The 21,673-nt window shown below is 47.7% G+C and overlaps 1 long non-coding RNA gene across 8 annotated transcripts; it reads right to left on the bottom strand.

Moving 5' to 3' along the window:
- Positions 1–6,432: 6,432 nt before the first annotated feature.
- On the bottom strand, positions 6,433–10,119 carry LOC119307687. Of its 8 annotated transcripts, none has more exons than XR_005149486.1 (4): positions 9,826–10,055; positions 9,137–9,354; positions 6,614–8,890; positions 6,433–6,538 (listed from the first exon to the last, which is right to left on the bottom strand). It is a non-coding gene; the product is annotated as an uncharacterized LOC119307687 (long non-coding RNA). The 8 variants fall into 8 exon arrangements; XR_005149485.1 differs by having other exon boundaries at positions 6,433–8,213; positions 8,385–8,890; XR_005149484.1 differs by having other exon boundaries at positions 6,433–6,744; positions 8,385–8,890.
- Positions 10,120–21,673: the final 11,554 nt, after the last annotated feature.

The following is a 21,673-nucleotide window of genomic DNA, read 5'->3' as shown; positions in this document are numbered from 1 at the left end:
AGTAATAAGAATAATGTGCTTAATAATAGTGAGATAAGTTGGCCAAGTGTTGGTCAGGTTGTGATCACCGTAAGGATCACGGGCCATGTAGTGGTCGGGTTGTGATCGCCGTAAGGATCACTGGCCATGTATTGGTCGGGTTGTGATCGCTGTAAGGATCACAGTTTGAGACTAAGTGTTGGTCGTGGTTGTGATCGCCGTAAGGATCACGGTGGTATCGAGGATACCGAGTCGTTGTATATTCGTGATGTTGTACGAGAGTCATGGGTAAAGATCAAGCTCCTTGTGGCCGTTTATGGATTACTACGGTATTGTTTATACCAAGCTTGATTTGATCCTGAGATGATCGTGCGATGTCCGACGTTGGTAAGTGATGCATGTGTTGGTTACAAGGTAACCGAGCAGATAGTAGTGCATGATAGTGTCATTATGTTGCATGCTAGTATTGTCGGATTAATATGCTCATGCGATGTTCAGGTTGAGTTAGCTGTAACATGTATATGTTGATGATGCCATGTTATTCTAATGATATCAAGTTAATCTCTACTTAACCGGTAATTGCTATGTTGTTGTTTGTCTTGAATGCTTTTGGTTATTGTGAGCTTGCAAGTACATTCAATGTACTGACCTGGTGTGTCATGCCAGCTTGAAGGTCATGCCGGATTTGATTGATTGCTTGTTGTGGTTCGCGTTCGTGCAAGCTAGGATAAGCGTTCCAGCCAGAGTCCCTACAGAGTGGAGTTCACCACCGTCTTCGTTGTTCCACTGCAAGAGTTATTTCGCTGCTTCGAGTTGTTCTGCTGCTTGCATAAAGCAACTGAGGATGGCGTAGTGTCGCCGTGCCGATGTTATTCATTGTAATATCGGAGACCTTGTAATCATATTCGTGTAATAATAGAAAGCTGGTTTGTTCTATGCTAAGCAGTGCCGTATTCCACAAGACTTCTCCTCGATCTCTGGGCTGGAATACGGGGCGTTCCGGTTTTCTCTGAGCCGGGGTGCCACAACAGGGCCTCCAGACGATCCCGCTCACGTGGTCGTTCACGGTTTGGGGGCTGGACATCTTGGGAATGTTCCCTCAAGCTCCACGGGGCTACCGATACCTCTACGTCGGCATCGACAAGTTCACCAAGTGGGCAGAGGTAGAGGCTGTGGGCACCATCCCAGCTGGATCGGCTGTCAAGTTCATCAAGGGAATCGTGAGCCAGTTTGGGGTCCCCAATTGCATCATCACCGACAACGACTCGCAGTTCACCAGCAACCTTTTCAAAACATACTGTGCTAACCTTGGAACGCAGATCTGCTACACCTCAGTAGCCCACCCACAGAGCAATGGACAAGCTGAGAGGGCCAATGCGGAAGTCCTTAGGGGCCTCAAGACCCGGACCTTCAAGAAGAAGCTCGAAGCCTGCAGCAGGGGCTGGCTCGACGAGCTGCAGTCCGTGCTGTGGTCCATCCGCACCACCGCGACCAAGCCAACAGGAGAAACATCGTTCTTCCTCGTCTACGGAGCAGAAGCGGTTCTCCCTCACGAGGTCAAGCATCGCTCTGCGTGGATCCTGGCGTTCGATGAGACGCAGCAGGATGCCACATGGGGGATGGATCTCGTGCTGGAGGAGGAATGTCGCCGTCAAGCCTCGCTCCGAGCGGCGAGATACCAGCAGGCGTTGCGGCCGTACCACTACCGCAGCGTCCGCTGCAGGACGTTAGAGGTGGGAGACCTCATCCTGAGGAGGGTGCTCTCCAGGAAGGGGTTGCACAAGCTCTCTCCCATGTGGGAGGGCCCGTTTAGGATTGCCCGTGTCTCCAGGCCTGGCGCCGCGCGCCTGGAGACACAGGACGGAGTCCCCATCAAGAACGCCTGGAACATCCAGCACCTCCGGAAGTTCTACCCCTAAAGAAAGGCTCCGGCATGTGAAGCAAGGCTCCGGCCTATGAAGGTCTCCGCTCGTGACACTCTCACGTAATAATGAGTGGGGTTGTACACGCCCCGGAGTCTCCTGAGAGCCGCCCTGGGGCCTCATGGGGGCTCCCTCCCACATCTTAGTGTCAGCACTTAGCTCCGTGCTGGTGAGAAGACTAGATTAGGTGCCGGACGCGGCTGTTCATTTCCTTTCTGAAGCTGCTTGCAGTTTTTTAGTAATCTTTCAATGGATTTGGTATTCTCAAACACTGTTTCCTCGAGCTGTTTCCTTCTCCTAAGCTGTTTTTTGGCCTAAGGGCATGAGAGAGGTGGCAGTCGCCCGCCACTTCTTCTCGTGCGCCTCGTGTGTGGGGCTAGGTAGGTGTGTGCGCCCTGGGCTTGCCTTTTCGCGCACGCACCGCACCGAACACTAGTATTTCGGCTTCATCCTCGCGAGGAGCCCTCAATCAAGTCCACGGGCACCAGCACCCCTCATGTCCGTGCCCCCCGGGCAGCGCGACGCCATGCATCAGGTCCCGAGCTAATATGTGGCAGGGGGCTCGCGTAAGGGGGAGTGAGCCGCTCGACAAGTTTTCTCTTCCTTCAAAGGACAACTCTGCCCTGCCGAGGCTCCTGAGAGCTCACGGCATATCTTTCGGGGACTGCGCCCAAGGCTCCCTGAGGAGGGGGGCGTCAAGTACCTGAGGTCAGGTTCTCGTGAGGCAGAAAACGACTGCACATACCAAGCTAAGCTTTCCTACCTTAACTCACTCAAATCGCAAACATTACAGCACAGCATCAAGATGGCGATTATAGCATAAAGGGCATAACATCCACAGTTCATTACACGCCCCCGCAAGGTACATCTTTATTTTTTTCGAATTACAGGAGAAAGGAAAGGCTAAACAAAGAGGGCCCGAAGGCGTATGAGCTCGGCACCAGCGCCGCATCCTGAAGTAGCGCCTCAAGGTGACCCGATGCTCCACCAGTTCTCCCATAGGTGACCTGGGGCCGTCGGCCTTGAGTCCAAGTTCGCCGGCTCCCAGCTTCACGACGGGCTCCTCCCCAGCTTCACTGGAGCACTACAGCGGGACGAACCCCCGACATCCTCGACCCGAGCACGACGACGCGGGGGACGGTCGTAGCCGCCACTGCTCGAGCTCTCATTTGAGAACGAATTGCCGTCGCGGGAGGAGGAGCACGCGTCGCCAAGACCAAGCTCGTCGTCGCCACCATCGTCGTCGCTACCATCCTCTAGGAAGCACCCCATGCGACGGCCGTCCTCCCTGAACACCCTCACATAGAGGGTCGCCAGGTTGTCGTACTTGAAGTGGAGGGTACACCTTCCGCCTAGGCCATGCGCGCGGGCGAAGGTCTACCAGCCGCGGGTCAGGACCACGCTGCTGGAGGCGGTGACCTTGGTACCAACCCACGAAGCCCTGCTGCAGCAACCGTCAGCCTGCAGCCAGAGACCGTTGGGCCCCGAAGAAGGAAGCTCGCCAGAGAAGAAGCGCGGGAGGCGGAGCGAGGTGCCAGCCGGGCTCTCCGACCACACCACAAACTCAGGGAGCACGTCCAGCGAGGAAAAGCACGGCCGAGGCGGGCGCACGATCACGGCGTGCCTCCCTTCATCATGGGGGTTTCTCCGAAGCCGGTGGCCCTCGCTGCGGGAAGAGGTGCCATCGCGGGCGCCTAGAGTAACGCCGCTTCTGGGGGCACGCGCCCACGCCCCCTAGAAGTTGCCAGAGGGACCGCAGGCTGCTTGCGGGGACGGCCGCGGCCCCTCTTGGGACGAGGAGAGGCTGGCCCCTCCTTGGATGCCTTTCCTTTCTCGGCTGCCGAAAACCTCTTCGGCGACGCCATGGGAGCAAGATTGAGAAGAGAAAAGCAGGCGAGAACAAGATGAAGGAGAGATGGGCGGGGGCTCGGCCCCTCCCTTGCATTTATAGCCAAGGGAGGCCAACCGCCGGCCTCCACGACCTCGCACCATCATGACCTTCTGCGTGCCGCATCGACCAGTCAAGTCGAGCAGTTGCCGAGGCAGCGTGGGGAACCGGAGTCGCCCACGTCCCATCAATCGCCACACGTCATCAAGGCCGCAGGCGGTTAGGGTCCGTGGCACTCCGCACTTGCCCTTCGGCTTCGCCTGGAAGCCAAGTCCGAGCACGCCTTGGGCCCGGGGGCTACTATCGGCGTCCTGGATTCAGGGGTATCTAGCCCTGCCTGCCTGCGGCCCACCACGTGGCTCCATCGACGGCCTGGTACGGCCCAGCTTCAACATCAACAACACAAGACCCTCGCGAGGAGCCAAGCCTCGCAAGGCGGACAGCGCCAAGACCCCCGAGGGGACCTGCCTCCTCATGCTGGCTCCTAAGGGGCGGTGAGTTCTATGCAGGTTACCTCACGAGGCTTAGCTGACGTGAGCCATGACGACCAAGGCCAGGCGGGCGCAGAGCGCAGGTTTCCTCTTCGGTGCAAAGGAGGCAGGACACAGGTGCGGTGTCCCGAGGAATCAGCCAAAGGTTTCCATTCTGGTGCAACGAGACCAAGACCGCCAGGACGGCAGGATGGAGGTCATCGATGAGCCCACCGCAGCGTCACGACCAGAGGCTTTTCACAGGCGAAGACTACTTTTGTCAGGATAGACTGTACTACTTGTCCCCTTTCAAATCCGGCCATTGTGGAATCCCTTCCCGCTCATATTTGGGAAGAGGACCAAGGCCACTATAAGTAGGACTAGCCACCACCATAAAAGGGGACGGGGATCAGAACAAGTAGAGCTAGCATACGCCGCACCAGCTCAAGAACACCTCACCTCCTGAGGCTTGTTCATCCACTGTACTAGCTCATCCTCAGCCCATCGAGGCAATCCACCAAAACGCTGGAGTAGGGTATTACACCACAACGGTGGCCCGAACCAGGATAAAACTATCGCGTCTCTTTTTCCCTTTGAGCTTGACGCGCTAGGCTTAGGAGGATCGCGAGTAGGCAGGCTGGATAGGTTGAGATCTCCGCACTCACCCCAGAGTTCGAACCTCCCAAGGGTTTGCGGATCCCACAATCCGACAAAACAAGAAACATGTTTGATTTGCAGGGTGATGTTGCAGTAATTCTTCAGTTTGTTGTCTCTCTAATCTAAAAGAACTAGGCGCTTGATTTGGACAAGCCATGGTGACACCAGCTCCCAGCCATAGTGATATGTAATTTGGCAGAACTTATCCCTGGTTGTGTAATGGAGAAATCAGGGATGCCTAAGATCAGCAATGAGGCAGAGGCATGTGCTCATCCTCTCAGCCCATGTTTTGTTGCCATGGTACCCTTCACTTCGGTCCGCCTCTAGCTGGTGCTGGTAGCACCTATTCCTTTTCGCAGCGCATCCATGTCGTGGGACTACACCACTAATGTGAGCACTTCCGAGTTAATTGTTTCTTTTATTTTTCGAAGTTGTCTTGGCTCCCTAATTCTAAGGATGATTGTATTTGTTTCAATTATGCTTGCTCCTTCATGTACTGCTAGCAGTGTTCTTTTTTTCCTTCACCAAAGTGGTTTCATGAACTCATAAGTGCTACACTTGGGTGGCTATGAAATTTCCATGTGGCATCATGTCTTTTTCTATTCAGATCTCAACATGAAATTGTTGGACCAGTTCTAAACTTGATTAGTGGTCGAAGAACAAGAAACTTTGACTCATGTTCACAACTTTGGAGGAGGGAAACATCAAAATTTCATTAGTGCAGGACTGTGCGAGGCAGCATGTGAGGCCCCAACCGACGCGGTCGTGCACCAAAGGCCCAGTACACATACATGCTACTTCCTGGACTGTGGACGATGCGTCTCCTGGGACTACTTAGGTAATTTGAATTACCCTTGTGTAAATTAAAGGCAATTTGAATTTTCTTCCAATCCCACATGAATGTCTGTAATAAGTATGATATTGGTAATGCAAATCTTCAGTGTCCAGTATTTTTCGGTAACGGAACATTTTGACCTACATAAATGGATTCTAGGAGAACATGATGCGAGCAGCACTAACACAAGCATGTGCGGTTAGATATTTGTTCGGAGGAATCACTACAAGAAAATGTGAAAGAACAAGGTTTGGGAAGGATATGAAAGGAAGCACTAATATTCATGACGGGGTGTTGGTTATAGGATGACAGTCGGCTAGAGGATGAGGGTAGCTAGCTTTCTGTTGGTTAAAGATCTGGTGGATTCTCCCGACGCTGACTATGTCTATTACTAGATCGTTGATGGCGCGCGTTGCCGCGCTCATCTATTTTGACAATATAACAATAGGAAGTTTTGCAAATATACATATTACTTGATCACTAAATTCAAAGGTAATGTTACTTTTAGTGCTCCAACATGACAAAAAATGGCATGAGTTCTCATGCGGCACATGTTGACATGAACACGATGCAAAAAGAGATATGTTCACATAAGTGGCCTATATAGTACAAAGCCACAAACAAGAAAACAAAGTAGAGTTATGTGAGAGATAATAACATCAAGCTTGTGCAACCAAAAAGAAAGCAAAGAACAGAAGCTCATGTTCTTGCATTTCCACACGATTTGCATCTTTTGGCATACACTAATAAGGCAACACAAGGAAATGTTAATGTAGTCAACATCCACCTGTTCGCCAACATAAAGATTAGACATATACATCAAGCAGATTTAACATCTTTCATAGACATCACATCGACATACATGAATTTTTTAACCACCAATAGCAATTATTCCAAGACTTATGCTTGTGCCTTTGAAACATGCCTTCCTAGCTTGGATCTTTTATTCCTTCCATGAGTAATTGGTTCAACTGATGAAAGTATGCATCCAGTCTACATTAAGAGAGTAAAACTATATAGCATCAAGCAATCTCATCTGAAAAGACATGCATATTTACTAATCACTATTATATTAGATCTTTCAAAAACAAACAAAGATGATCGTAGCTCATATGACTTCTATTGAAATAAAAAGAACTATTGTGCCCCTACCCTTACTGGTAATCCTACACATGGCTGAAATAGTTTCTAGGCATAAGAGAGTCAGACCAAAGAGAGTTGTTTCTACATGACCAGTAAAGCGAAGAGCAACAAGTAGTTCACTTGTAAATGTGCTCTGGTATTTCTCACAAAGGCTTAATATTTTCTTATGAGTGGGCTCATGATGTGCTAGTGGGACAACATGTTAGTCATGAACTTGGGCTCGCCCATGAAACAATCTGAAGACATTTGCATGGTTCAATTCATCGATGGACAATACAAAGTGATAAAACCAGAACATTCCATGTAAGAATGGCTTGCATATGGCTTAAAGTAACTGTTGTTTGTTTTTTGCAGGGAGGCTTAAAGTAACTATGTACCAGCGGAGAAGCCAGCCTCAAGTATCTGTGGGGTCATAGCTAATTTTTCGAAAAAAATCTTCACAATGAATAGTAAGTATACAGTGTTTTAGGCTGTTTTATGCAAAAGGCTGTGGGTCAGATGACCCCACAGCCAACACGTAGAATCGCCTCAGCTATGTACGATATATATATATATATATATATATATATATATATATATATATAGGGAAAATGCATCCTACTACCGGGTGTAGCTACACCCATTTCTCATATACTACCATGTGGTAGTATATACTCTAATATATTATTTTTAGTGTGTTCATATACTATATCTAAGATACTCCAAAGCGAGTTATATGAAAAAATTGCAAGTGAGCTCATAGTTTTATTGTATTTGTGAAATACGTACATATTTGTACATTAAATAGAGTATGCACAAAATATGGTACATACTACCAAAAAGGTAGTATACATACTACCTAAACATTTTTATATACTACATACTACGCGTACATACTCTTCAATATGATAGATACTACCTAGAACGTATGAAACAAAAGTGGGAGTAACTACACCCGGTAGTAGGAAAAATTTGTTATATATATATATATATATATATATATATATCAATGGTTAGCTCAGTTTACACAAACTTTCCAGGATGCAACAGCCGAGTCACAAAAAATGTGATATAAGAAGATTGAGAATGATAAGACACATCACACATACGATTCGTCAAAAGGGAAAGCAACCATGAGAGCAATTAGAAAAGTTAGAGGCTCTTGCCATCTTGGAAAAGTCATAAATTAACAAAGCATGCAGACTGGAAAAAAAGAAGAAGAAAGCATTTTGTAATGATAGATTAACATAAATTTAGCGCCGATCAGTTAGGGAAATATCTGATGAATTAAACCTCTAGCAGCTGGGGATCATTCTGTGAGGTTTGTAAGTTGAATCCACCTTAAGATGTATAAATAAACCTTGTTAGTTAAGCAATTAAGCCCTCCTGCTTTGTAGCTTATAAGTGGCATCCTTTATGCCAAAGCTTCATCCATGCTTGAATTATAATTTTCTAAAATCACATGAGCAACCAGTTTCGATATCGCAAGAGGGAGAGCATGGCACACTTACCTCTGAGATTCGAGTGTTCCCACCTTACAAATTTCTTCATTGCTTTACTTTTGCAAGGTGAGCAAAACGTCCCATCGACCCGTGGAAGGCATCCAAGAACTATCTGAGCCAAATATAATGCTACATAACAAACTTGACTCTTTCTTAAAGTGCAAAATTAATATTGAGTTTCTGACTAACATCATTCCCAAAGAGGATATTCCAGTTTTTGCCCAAGTAAGAGCCAAGACAAGAATGAATCTGACCGTGGATGACTTAAAAGAGGCACATAATCGTCCTCGTTGTGCATGGAAACTTCAAATATGATTTGCACACAACAGCCCAAAAAGATATTTGTTTCTATAATAATTTAAGAGATGAAGAGTAACTGAAATGAGTAATGAATACATAGAATAAAAAGAGAAATACATAGGTGGATAGCTAACCTAGTTAGACAACTCATTCTTGTTTTTTCTCTGGATGTGTTTTCTCCTCGGAATAAAATGCAGACACCAAGGCATCCATTCCTGTGATATAAATGAAATGTGTTTCAGTCTTTCTCTACTAAGCTAAATCAAAAGCTCTGTTCTTTTCTTTCTGCTCCATTTTGAAAAGACCTTCACATACATACAGATACAATTTACAGAATTGCATATACTAAGAATTTCAAACAATTCAATTTTCAGAATGTATTTGCAGTCAATGTTGACGCCTCTGAAGCCATGACACCCATCTCCAGCCTAGTAATATTGCAGGAGAGAAGCGAGATGTACTTGTAGGGAAAACACAACCGGCGTGGAGGTAGTGTGAAAGGGCAGCGGCTGTGTTGGACAATAGCACACATGGGGGCCATGATTCTTGCAGCGTCCCCGCTGGACGTGATGGATAATCGTGTTGGTCACCACAACTTTCCTTGACTTGAATATATTATCACACTCCACTACGCAACTCTGGCATCTTTTCTCCCATGCACCTCCTTTCACATACGAATCTGCGAGTCGAAATCAACAACAACATGTATTAGTACAAACATACTACATTGTACCAGCAAGTAGTCAAACATAAATTACTGTTTAAAACAGGAAGTCCCAATTCAGGATATAAATTATTTATCAAGCCTGCAGAAAAGGGTTTTCCTCGCACAAGGTCATGGCCTTTATTTCTTCTCCGGCTGCAAATCTAACACCACAAACTATGGAATAAGATTCGGCAACTAATGTTCCCCAACAGTCCTCATCCCCAAATCATATCCCGATCTCCTGGATACAATTTTTTCTCACCAGAACCGATCAAGACCTGGGCTTAACACCCACATATGTGTCGCTGTGTCATCAGGATGCGCCCGATCGCCCCCAAAAATAGTAGCGCAAACCAGCCGCCTACACAGAACAAACGCACAAATTTGCGCCACGGAAAGGGGAGATCGGCGGACGCCGCGGGCGGGGGTGGGGGGTCGGGGTACCTTGAGGTGTTCGGTGTACTGGTGGCATAGGGAATCTGGGCCACGATGGGGACGCAGGATCTCGCCGGTTTCAGCGCCGTGACGGCGGCGGTACACCACCACGTCGGCCGTCGGTAGAGAAAACGAGAGGTCGGGGAGGAGGTCTCCTGAGGGAGGGGGGCGCTCAGGGGAGGAGGTCTCCTGAGGTAGAGCAGAAAGAAAATATGCCCGTTCAGATTAACCAGATGAGAACGGACCTGGCGGCGGTGCACACATCGTGGGAGAGAGATGAGAAGTCGGGGAGAGGGGACATCTTTCTTCTCTGCATCGAGCCCCTCGAGCGAGTGGCTTAGCGGCCTGTACCTAAATGGGCTTGCAGACCATACAAAGCCCATTCAACCACGGGCCTTCAAAAAGTTTTCAGAATAGCAGCCTGTTAGGACAGTCAGCCCACTGCGCTGTAAACTATTGCTTCGACATAGATCTGACGGCCAGAAACTAATTAAACGTGAAATCTAATGGCCAAAAACGTTGATGGCCTGAGAGGGCTGGCTTAGTGTTCAGTTTTAATATATCTAAATTGGTATGTGACCTGCACGTGCTATGCTTAGATGCACTTCTAATGTTCTCTCATGCGTATACAAATTTTATTTATTGATTTACCACTAAGTTCTACTACATCCCGAGTATTGATCTAATGCATGCTTACACATAATTACTATTGGTTTACAACCATTTGTGATATATAGCAGGAAGATATATCTTGACGATGATCTCATTATTTGACACAAAATGGGGATATATGAGATGGTCTATGTGAGACTCGTGGAGACTGATGTACGATTATTTCATTTACTGATTTCCAGAAGTGTTATTTCAACAATATGATAGCCTATGACTCTATTTAATCTTTGCTTATAAAAAATGTTCTAAATCATTTCATAATTTCATATCTGTTTAAAAAAATCATATGTGTTGTCAGTATTAGTTGGGTTTTCTCAAATGTGACAACAATTAGAAAATGGTGTAAATTTGGATTAAAGGTTAAATTCTCCCACCATTTTCGTCATTGTACCCGACACCCATTGCTAGGGTTGCTAGGTGCAAAAATAATGGTGTTGAATAAAAATAAGAACATCATTGGGTACTTGTGGGCATAAAAAAACTTCAGGTGTTAAAATAAAAACACCTCACCTCCTGAGGATTGTTCATCCACTGTACTAGCTCATCCTCAGCCCTTTAAGGCAATCCACCAAAACGCTGGAGTAGGGTATTACACCACAACGGTGGCCTAAATCAGGATAAAACTGTCGCGTCTCTTTTTCCCTTTGAGCTTGACGCGCTAGGCTTAGGAGGATTGCGAGTAGGCAGGCTGGGTAGGTTGAGATCTCCGCACGCACCCCAGAGTTCGAACCTCCCAAGGGTTTATGGATCCCACAATCCACAAAACAAGTGTGATTTGCAGGGTGATGCTGCAGTAACTCTTCAGTTTGTTGTCTTTCCAATCTAAAAGAACTAGGCGCTTGATTTGGACAAGCCATGGTGACACCAGCTCCCAGCCATAGTGATATGTAATTTGATAGAACTTATCCCTGGTTGTGTAATGGAGAAATCAGGGATGCCTAAGATCAGCAATGAGGCAGAGGCATGTGCTCGTCCTCTCAGCCCATGTTTTGCTGCCATGGTACCCTTCACTTCGGTCTGCCTCTAGCTGGCGCCGGTAGCACCTATCCCTTTCCGCAGTGCATCCATGTCGTGGGACTACACCACTAATGTGAGCACTGCCGAGTTAATTGTTTCTTTTATTTTTCGAAGTCGTCTTGGCTCCCTAATTCTAAGCATGATTGTATTTGTTTCACCAAAGTGGTTTCATGCACTCATAAGTGCTACACTTCGGTGGCTATGATATTTCCATGTGGCATCATGTCTTTTTATATTCAGATCTCAACATGAAATTGTTGGACCAGTTCTAAACTTGATTAGTGGTCGAAGAACAAAAAACTTTGAGTCATGTTCACAACATTGGATGAGGGAAACATCAAAAGTTCGTTAGTGCAGGACTGTGCCAGGCAGCACGTGAGGCCCCAACTGACGCAGTCGTGCACCAAAGGCCCAGTACACATACACGCTACTTCCTGGACTGTGGACGATTTGTCTCCTGGGACTATTTAGGTAATTTGAATTACCCTTGTCTAAATTAAAGGCAATTTGAATTTTCTTCCAATCCCACATGAATGTCTGTAATAAGTACGATATTGGTAATGCAAATCTTCAGTGTCCAGTATTTTTGGTAATGGAATATTTTGACCTACATAAATGGATTCTAGGAGAACATGACGCGAGCAGCACTAGCACAAGCATGTGCGGTTAGATATTTGTTCGGAGGAATCACTACAAGAAAATGTGAAAGAACAAGGCTTGGGAAGGATACGAAAGGAAGCACTGATATTCATGACGGGGTGCTGGTTATGGGATGACAGTCGGCTAGAGGATGAGGGTAGCTTGATTTCTGTTGGTTAAAGATCTAGTGGATTCTCCCAGCGCTGACTATGTCTATTATTGGTATGTGACCTGCACATGTTATGCTTAGATACACTTCTAATGTTCTCTCATGCGTATACACATTTTATTTATTGATTTACCACTAAGTTCTACTACATCCTGAGTATTGATCTAATGCATGCTTACGCATAATTACTATTGATTTACAACCATTTGTGATATATAGCAGGAAGATATATCTTGATGATGATCTCATTATTTGACACGAACTGGGGATATATGAGATGGTCTATGTGAGACTCGCGGAGACTGATGTACAATTATTTCGTTTATTGATTTCCAGAAGTGTTATTTCAACAATATGATAGCCTATGACTCTATTTAATCTTTGCTTATAAAAAATGTTCTAAATCATTTCATAATTTCATATGTGTTTAAAAAAATCATATGTGTTGTCAGTATTAGTTTGGTTTGCTCAAATGTGAGAACAATTAGAAAATGGTGTAAATTTGGATTAAAGGTTAAATTCTCCCACCATTTTCGTCATTGTACCTGACACCCATTGCCAGGGTTGCTAGGTGCAAAAATGTGAATGGTGTTGAATAAAAATAAGAACATCATCGGGTACTTGTGGGAATAAAAAAACTTCAAGTGTTTGAATATTCAATGCAAGGCCATTACCTTCAGCTTCACTAGAGGGAAGCAAACATGGAAATGCTTGTGCTCCCTAGAACTTCGAGAAAAAAGTGAATTATCGAAGCTTCATCTGTAGACAGCTGGATGGGCCATTTACTACAATCGATCTCAACAAACGGGTTACCATCCTTTATAAATAATACTATATTTGGGTAAAATGATGAACAAACGTTCACCTTGTTATAGCTGCAACTTAATTAATGCTTAATCAAGATGTGACAACACATTTTCTAGCTTTAGGTTTGGTGGCTGCTAGGCGTCGGTCGATTGGCTCAAATTCGCGGCGCTACCGTTGCCTAGTCATCTGATTTACGCACCACTGTTCGATCTGGCCGCTAATAGCCATCCGATTTATGTTTTCTTCGTCCCATACATGAAGAAATGGTCTGCTCGTCGCAGCTCAACCCTAAGGAGGGAAGCAGCTACCGATGGCTCGCCATGGATGATTCCTGGAGGGACGGGATTGGACACCTTGCACCATATAGCTCTGTCACCTTGCAACACCATCGGCTACCTCGCAGCATCATGTCGACATCGTTGAACTGCCCCTGGTAGTCGTCGTTAATCTCGTCTGGCTTGCAGCATGGGTGTCACCCTGTTGCAGCTTGTCATCACGGTCTTAGAAAGGGCAACAGAGACAAAAAGGAGAGAAGCGGCAACTACAAACGGATGATGCAATGCGAATGATGCTATGATAAATGCAACAAACAAAAAGTTAATGCGGCTATCACGAAAACATGCAAGGCAACTGGATCGTCGATCTCGGGTCATTACAACCCCCATCTGCAGCTCCCGCCATAGAGCCGGTTCAAAGAAGCAACAATGTCGTGTGGCACATTGAGGCCTTGTACAATGCAAGGTGCTTAGAGAAATAAACCAGACATTCCTTAAGCATCGGTGCTTATTTGTACAGAGTAGACGCTTAACTAGACGCCTCTCCTTTAGAAATAGGCACCGGTGCTTCAGAAAAACCCGGTTTATTTTTCTAAGCACCACCCTAGGCACCTAGCATTGTATAAGGCCTAAGGAGCATTTGAATCTCATGCCTTGCCGGACCCTCATGTCGTCGTAGTTGCCCAAATTGCCTCTCCGCCAATGCATCAAATCATGTCGCTGATTCCAGTAAATTGCTTTGCTAGTTATAGCATTCTTGTCGCGGGGTCTACCTATACAACAAAATCAAGCATCAGTTCCAGCAACACTCGCCAAGGGTTCCAGCAAATAACGTCATAGGTTGTAGCATCAATGTCACATGGTCTGCCTACGCAACAGAAAAATCAAGCACCAGTTATAGAAAAACTCATCAAATTTTCTAGGAAATTATGTCCCCGTTGTAGCATGTACATCACGTTGGCGAGTGTTGCAGCAAAAATGAGCATATGTTCCAGCAAAACTTGCAAATAGTTGCATCTTTTTGACGGCCAATTTCAACATCTCATCGTTTTCTCCAGGACCTCACCTCCATGCGTTGCAGCTTCTACTGGCACCGGTCATAGCTTCCGAAGGTGCCGGGCGCAGCTTTTCCACAGCCGGTTCCAGCACACGTGACGGTCCTCTGCCTGAGGGGGGGCATGGGGATTTGCAGGAGAAGCATGCGGGAGGTCCCTGGAGTGGTAAAGGAGAGAGCGCCATGGGATTAGTGAGTGATAGAGAAAGGATGAGGGAGGTCGTCGGCATGTTCACGAGAGGGGGTCATGAGGGGATTTGGGGATATCGAAGCTGAAGGCATGCATGTCCTCAACCATGAGAATGAGAAAGACAATTGGCACAAGGGGATCCGCATGCATCATCATGATGCAGAGGTCGGGGGCACGCCTCCATTTCCAAAAAGACAAGGGGATCCGTGTCGAGGAAGAAGATAAGGAGGAAGGGGGATAAGCGGTGTGCGGGCCCCACAGCCTATGGACAATCGGAGGACACATGGTCTATTGGATCAAGTCAGATCCAACGACCAACGCGCAGCTTCGACCGGATAACATCATTTATTTAAGTTTTTTAACAACTCCTTTGAGTTTTACGTACATGTTTATCACTCTTCTAGGTCTGTGGGAAAGTATGGTGCAAACAAGACAAGGTGCCATGCCCAAGCTAAGGTGGACGCCATCCAGTTTTAAAGGAGAAGACTTCAACGAGAAATGTCCCGCGATGACATGAAATCAAGCGGGAAATGGGAAGGGTGCGTCATGGGGTGGGTTTTTTGTATTTGAACTGTGCGTTAGTGATAGCATGGCGGGTAGTTCGGACAACCACATTTCTCCCCACATATGGGCTTGATTTAGGGAGCTCAGACTGTCCACACGGTTGAATTTTGCAGAGCCTACCGGGCGCCGGTTTGATGTCCAAACAATCCCAGACGTACGAGGAAGAAATAACCTTCGACCTTGAAGATGACCTTAATCATCTGTGTGATTTATTTATATGTATTGTAGCCCGTAGCAACGCACGGGCATTCTACTAGTGGCTTTAAAGAAAGCGCTGCCAGGGAGACAACCAAGAAGTTTTAGAGAGACATTTATTTCTGTTGAGTGCTTTTATAAAGTTTTAAAAAATAAAAATAAAAAGGGGAACCTAAAACTTTTTCAAAAACAAAAGTGAAAGTGAGATAGACGAGCATTGTTAAAGTGGGAGCATGCCTTGAACTTTGTTCATGCCCATGGAAACTTTGTGAATCTTAATTAAAGAAACTTTTCAACAAAAATAATTATCCCCTTGTATAAATCCATTGTATCATAAAAATAATGTGCCAAGATTTTCCTTTAGGATGATTAGACTGCTTGTTTTGTTTGTGCGGTGTAAAAAAAGAAACCTTGGTTGTAGTGCGTGATTTTACATTTTTTTACTGGAAAGTCAAATGCTTCTAAAACTTTTTTCACAGTACAATTTTTTATTTTTCCTAATTTGTTAGAATTTTTGGAGTTACATAAGTATGGTAGATGTTCAGATTGCTACAGACTGTCCTGTTTAAAACAGATTCTATTTTTGATGCATTGTTTTGCTCATTTTGATGAAACTATCGATTTTATCAGTGGTATAAGCCATGGAGAAGTTATAATACAGTAGCTACAATGCAATAAATATTAATGGGTTTGCAATAGTACTTCAAGTGGTAATTTGCTTTATTATACTAACGGATCTCACGAGGGTTTTGTTAAGTTTTATGGGATTGAAGTTTTCTAGTTTTGGGTGAGATCACGATGGATGAAGGAATAAGGAGTGGCAAGAGCCTAAGCTTGGGGATGCCTGAGGCACCCCAATGTAATATTCAAGGACTCCCAAGCAACTAAGCTTGGGGATGCCCCGGAAGGCATCCCCTTCTTCTAACGATCATCGGTAATTTTACTTGGAGCTATATTTTTATTCATCACATGATATGCACAAATCTTGGAGCGTCATGTGCTTTTTATTTTTCTTTTAATAATGCACCATGCTGGTATGAGATAGTCCTTGGTTGATTTATAGAATGCTTCATGCACTTCACTTGTATCTTTTAAGTAATGGCTTTATAGAATGCTTCATGTGCCTCACTTATATCTTTTAAAGTTTGGATTGCCTGTTTTTCTACACATAAAAAACCGCCATTTGTAGAATGCTCTTTTGCTTCACTTATATTTGACAGAGCGTCGACATATCTTTTATAGAAAGAATTAAACTCTCTTGCTTCACTTATATCTATTTAGAGAGTCAACATGAATTGGTCATTCACATGGTTAGTCATAAAATCCTACATAAAACTTGTAGATCACTGAATATGATATGTTTGATTCCTTGCAATAGTTTTGCGATATAAAGATGGTAATATTAGAGTCATGCTAGTGAGTAATTGTGGATTGGTAAAAATACTTGTGTTAAAGTTTGTGATTCCCGAAGCATGCATGAATGTTGAACTGTTATGTGATGAAGTCGGAGCATGATTTATTTTTTAATTGTCTTCCTTATGAGTGGCGGTCGGGGACGAGCGATGGTCTTTTCCTACCAATCTATCCCCCTAGGAGCATGCGTGTAGTACTTTGTTTCGATAGCTAATAGTTTTATACAATAAGTATGTGAGTCCTTTATGACTAATGTTGAGTCCATGGATTGTACGTACTCTCACCCTTCCACCATTGCTAGCCTCTCTAGAACCGCGCAAATTTTGCCAGTGCAATAAACCCACCATATACCTTCCTCAAAGCAGCCACCATACCTACATATTATGGCATTTCCATAGCCATTCGAGATTTATTGCCATGAAACTTCCATCATCATCTTATACATGACTTGAGCATTCATTGTCATATTGCTTTGCATGATCGTAAGATAGCTAGCATGATATTTTCATGTCTTGTCCGTTTTTTGATATCTTTGCTATGCTAGATCATTGCACATCCTGGTACACTGCCAGAGGCATTCATATAGAGTCATATTTTGTTCCAGTATCGAGTTGTAAGTAAATAAAAGTGTGATGATCATCATTATTAGAGCATTGCCCCAATGAGGAAAGGATGATGGAGACTATGATTCCCCCAATGTCGGGATGAGACTCCGGACGAAAAAAAGGCCAAAAAAAGAGAGAGCAAAAAAAAGAGAAGGGGCAATGTTACTATCCTTTTTCCACACTTGTGCTTCAAAGTAGCACCATGTTCTTCATATAGAGAGTCTCTTGAGCTATCACTTTCATATACTAGTGGGAATTTTCATTATAGAACTTGGCTTGTATATTCCGATGATGGGCCTCCTCAAATGCCCGAGGTCTTCATGAGCAAGCAAGTTGGATGCATGCCCACTTAGTTTCAGTTTGAGCTTTCATACACTTATAGCTCTAGTGCACCCGTTGCATGGCAATCCCTATTCCTTGCATTGACATTAATTGATGGGCATCTCCATAGCCCGCTGATTAGCCGCGTCGATGTGAGACTTTCTCCTTTTTTGTCTTCTCCACACAACCTCCACCATCATATTCTATTCCACCTATAGTGTTATATCCATGGCTCACGCTCATGTATTGCCTGAAAGTTGAAAAGGCTTGAGAACATTAAAAGTATTAAACAATTGCTTGGCTTGTCATCGGGGTTGTGCATTGTCGGGGGCGATGCTGATTCCCGCCAACACCTATGGGGACAGGGCCCCTTTCGGTTCGATGGGGGGTGGAGAGCGCACAAAGAGCGGATCGAGGCAGTGCACGCGGGGGGATTTTTACCCAGCTTCGGGCCGAACGGATGCGTAAAACCCTACTGCTGCTTGTTTGCGTATATTGGATTCTTGCTCAGGAGCGATGGACGCTGCCAGACTGAGCGTGAGAGCGTTCCTCTGAACTCCCGAATCACGGAACCCTCTCTGAACTCCTGAATCGCGGAACCTCCTCTATGTTGCGCTAGGGCCTCCTTTTATACTTTCAAGGGGTCACCCACAGGTGGCAACGTAGACTAGAAGGGTAAAAGTGGAAAAGGATGCGGTAGGTGCAACTACCGCTACTGTGGATACAGTGCACCCTACCTAACTCTGATGGCAGGGGACAAGGGCATTAAATGCCTGTCTGAGTCTCCTAAACAGTGCAAAGGGTGACCGTTAGGAGTGCCACCGTTTGCCACGATGGGCTTCTCTTCATCTCTACTTGCCACCACGTGCCCCTGGCTGCACGGCCTCCCGCCACGTGTGCTTGGGAGAGTCCCAGAGCGACACGTTAGCAGGTGAGCTGGAGCGCGGGCACGAAGTGGGGGTTTCCCGCGGCAAGCTCCTTGCCGTGGCTATCGTCTTGTCGCGTCCGGAAGCTTGTCGCTCGCCGGATCTTGCCGGGACGCAGGGCGCGTCGTGGCAAGCTTTCTTGGTATGCCTCGAGTGGTCTTCCCGGCAAGCTCCTCTTGCCGGGGTCTTGTCTCTTCCCGGCAAGATCCTCTTGCCGGGGCCTTGGCTGGCCTTCCCAGCAAGCTCCTCTTGCCGGGGCCTTGGTTGGCCTTCCCGGCAAGCTCCTCTTGCCGGGGCCTTGGTTTGAGTACTTTGTTCTTGAATGGTCTTCAATGGAACCACGGAGGGTCCTGGCGGTCACCCGGCAAGCCTTGCCGCGGGGTGCTGCAACTGCCCGTGCACGAGTTCGGGGTAATAGGGTACCCCTACTCTAGTACACCGACAGGAGCCCCCGGGCCTGGGCCATACACGGTGCCGAGCGCTGTTGGGCCAGGCCCAAAACAGTGCACGGGCACGCACGGCCTAGGTCACGCTGAACCTAACTCCGCTCTCACCGCGCACGCCCAGAACGACACGCGTCAGACGCGGCGTCGCGGGAGAGATCGTGGGAGGCGTGCGTGGGGCTAAGCCCCCCAAGCATGCGTCAGGCCATGATGATGGAGGCGGTTCACGCCCTCCTCCTTAAACGGAGGTAGGTGTGAGGGCGTGGTGCATTTACTGGACGGGGCCGGTGCGCGGTTTTCGGGACGTCCACTCCCCGCGTTCACGGGGTGGAGCGATGCCGCCTCACCTGTCGCCTCAGTTCTGCACCCCCGCCACGCGGCTCTCATGCGTTTGGGGTCACGGACGGTGGAGTGGGAAACTGGGCCGTCGCGAGCGGGTTGGCCCCGACTCCTTGCCCTTCTCGTGCCTTGATTCGCTGAGCGGGGCGGCCGAGCCCCCACCCCGCTCCTTTATAAAGAGCGGGATGGGAGCACAGAAACCCTCACTCTCTCATCTTCTCTTTTCTTCAGCTTCTGCTCCCCTTTCTCTCATCTGCCATGGAGAAAGGGAACCCAGGCCCTTCATCGGTGGCGGCGAGGGTCGCCGCCCGACAGCGCATCTCTCCCTCTTCCATGCCTATGGTGGCAGAGCCAGCCATGAGGGGAAGAGGGAGGGGGCGAGGTCGCGGACGAGGTCGAGGACGGGGTCGAGGCGCTCGGGGAAGAGGCGGACGGGGCGGCACGTCAGCTTCACCTCCGCCATCGGCTTCTCCCCCCACGGCGGTCCATATAGGGGACGACCCTTGCGAGTTCTTCGTCAGGCTGCGCCGGGCGCCTCGTCGTCGCCTCCGGCTTCCTGCTCCGTTTGCGCGCGCGATGGAAGTGGAGCCGCCCGAGACGCTGAGACTGCACATGAGGGGTTGTGGGATCAGCGGCACGCGAGTCCGCGTTGCATTCCCAGCCCCTAATGTGATGTATCTTGATCGAGGGTGGAAGACGTTCGCCCGCATCCACAGCTTGACGGAGGGGTTTACCCTCCATTTTAAGTTGATGGAGGGTGATCTCCTCTCCGTCAAGGCCTTCGGGTGCTTCGGCACTCGGGCGAAGTGCTGCGTGGACAGCTCCTCCGACAGCGAAGGCTCCTCCTCGAGCGAGAGCGACGAGGAGGGGAGCGACAGCGACGACGAGGGAAGCGGGCGGCAGAGTAGCGGGTCCGACTAGGCGTCGGGCGCCGCCTTGCGCGGCACCGGCGACCCCGTCATCCGCGTCGCCGGCTTCTTGAACTCCCCGGGGTCGTCTCCTTGGGCGGCTGGCGTAGGGAGGCTGCGGAAGGGGAAGAGGGCAGGCGACAAGGCCGTCAAGCCGGAGTACGAGGGCGTGATGCCCTCGACAGCGTGCTGACGTCCCGTCGCCCTGTCTTCGAGCTCCGCTTCCGGCGCCTCCGTCGCCGTCCAGCCTTCGGGCGGCCCCCGGGGATGTTCCCTTGGTGTCTTCTGGCACCCGTAGCTCGCCTAGGCACTCCTTTTGCCCTTTTCGCCTCCTTGACCTGCCTCCTGAAAAGGGGGACAGGAAAGGGATTACGGGCATCTTATCTTTTTAGTTTGTAAGCCTTCGGGCCTTAGTTGTATCTAGAACTTGTAATCCTCTCTTTCATGTTTTTCATCCCCTATGGACTGTACCTGAGTGGGATGTTTTTTTAATGAAAAAGGGAATGTTTGCCGGGTTATTTGTCTCGCGAGTTAAACTCACGCCAAGGAGCAAATCCTTGGTATCCCTCAGACAGACAATTTTTCTCCCGGCAACAGATCTTGCCGCCTTCCCACGTCGCTCGACCTTTCTCACGCTTTTGACGGAGGCAGGAACGAGGTGGGTGCGGTATCCTCGTTCCATCCCTTTGCTGCCACGACTACGACCAATCTTGGCCCCGAGAACGAGCCCCAGGGCCTAGAGTCGAGGGAGCACGGCAGTTTTCGAGGAGGACGTGGTTTCGCTTTCCCCAGTCCATAAGAGGATGCATGATGAGGGACGAAAAACTTATCTGATAGTGCAGCCCCCGGCAACTCTGGTTTGCCGTGGACGATTCTTGGCACTCACAGCCCCCAGCGATACTGGCTTGCCGGGAAGGCTTTTATCTTCAGCAGAGAACTTTGACGTTCTCGATGCTGTAACTTTGACGTTCTCGATGCAGGCTTCCGGCAAGCTGGTTGCCAGGAAGGCTTTTATCTTCAGCAGAGAACTTTGACGTTCTCGATGCTGGCTTCCGGCAAGCTGGTTGCCAGGAAGACTTTTATCTTCAGTAGAGAACTTTGACGCTCTCGATGCCGGCTTCCGGCAAGCTGGTTGCCAGGATGGCTTTTATTTTCAGCAGAGAACTTTGATGTTCTCGATGCTGGCTTCCGGCAAGCTGGTTGCCAGGAAGACTTTTATCTTCAGCAGAGAACTTTAACGTTCTTGATGCCGGCTTCCGGCAAGCTGGTTGCCAGGAAGGCTTTTATTTTCAGCAGAGAACTTTGATTTCTCGATGCTGG

The sequence above is a fragment of the Triticum dicoccoides genome, chromosome 5B (assembly GCF_002162155.2).
Source record: "Triticum dicoccoides isolate Atlit2015 ecotype Zavitan chromosome 5B, WEW_v2.0, whole genome shotgun sequence".
In the NCBI taxonomy this organism is placed as follows: Eukaryota; Viridiplantae; Streptophyta; class Magnoliopsida; order Poales; family Poaceae; genus Triticum; species Triticum dicoccoides.
The sequence above is the reverse complement of the archived record's forward strand: the minus strand, read 5'-3'. Positions and strand labels throughout refer to the sequence as shown.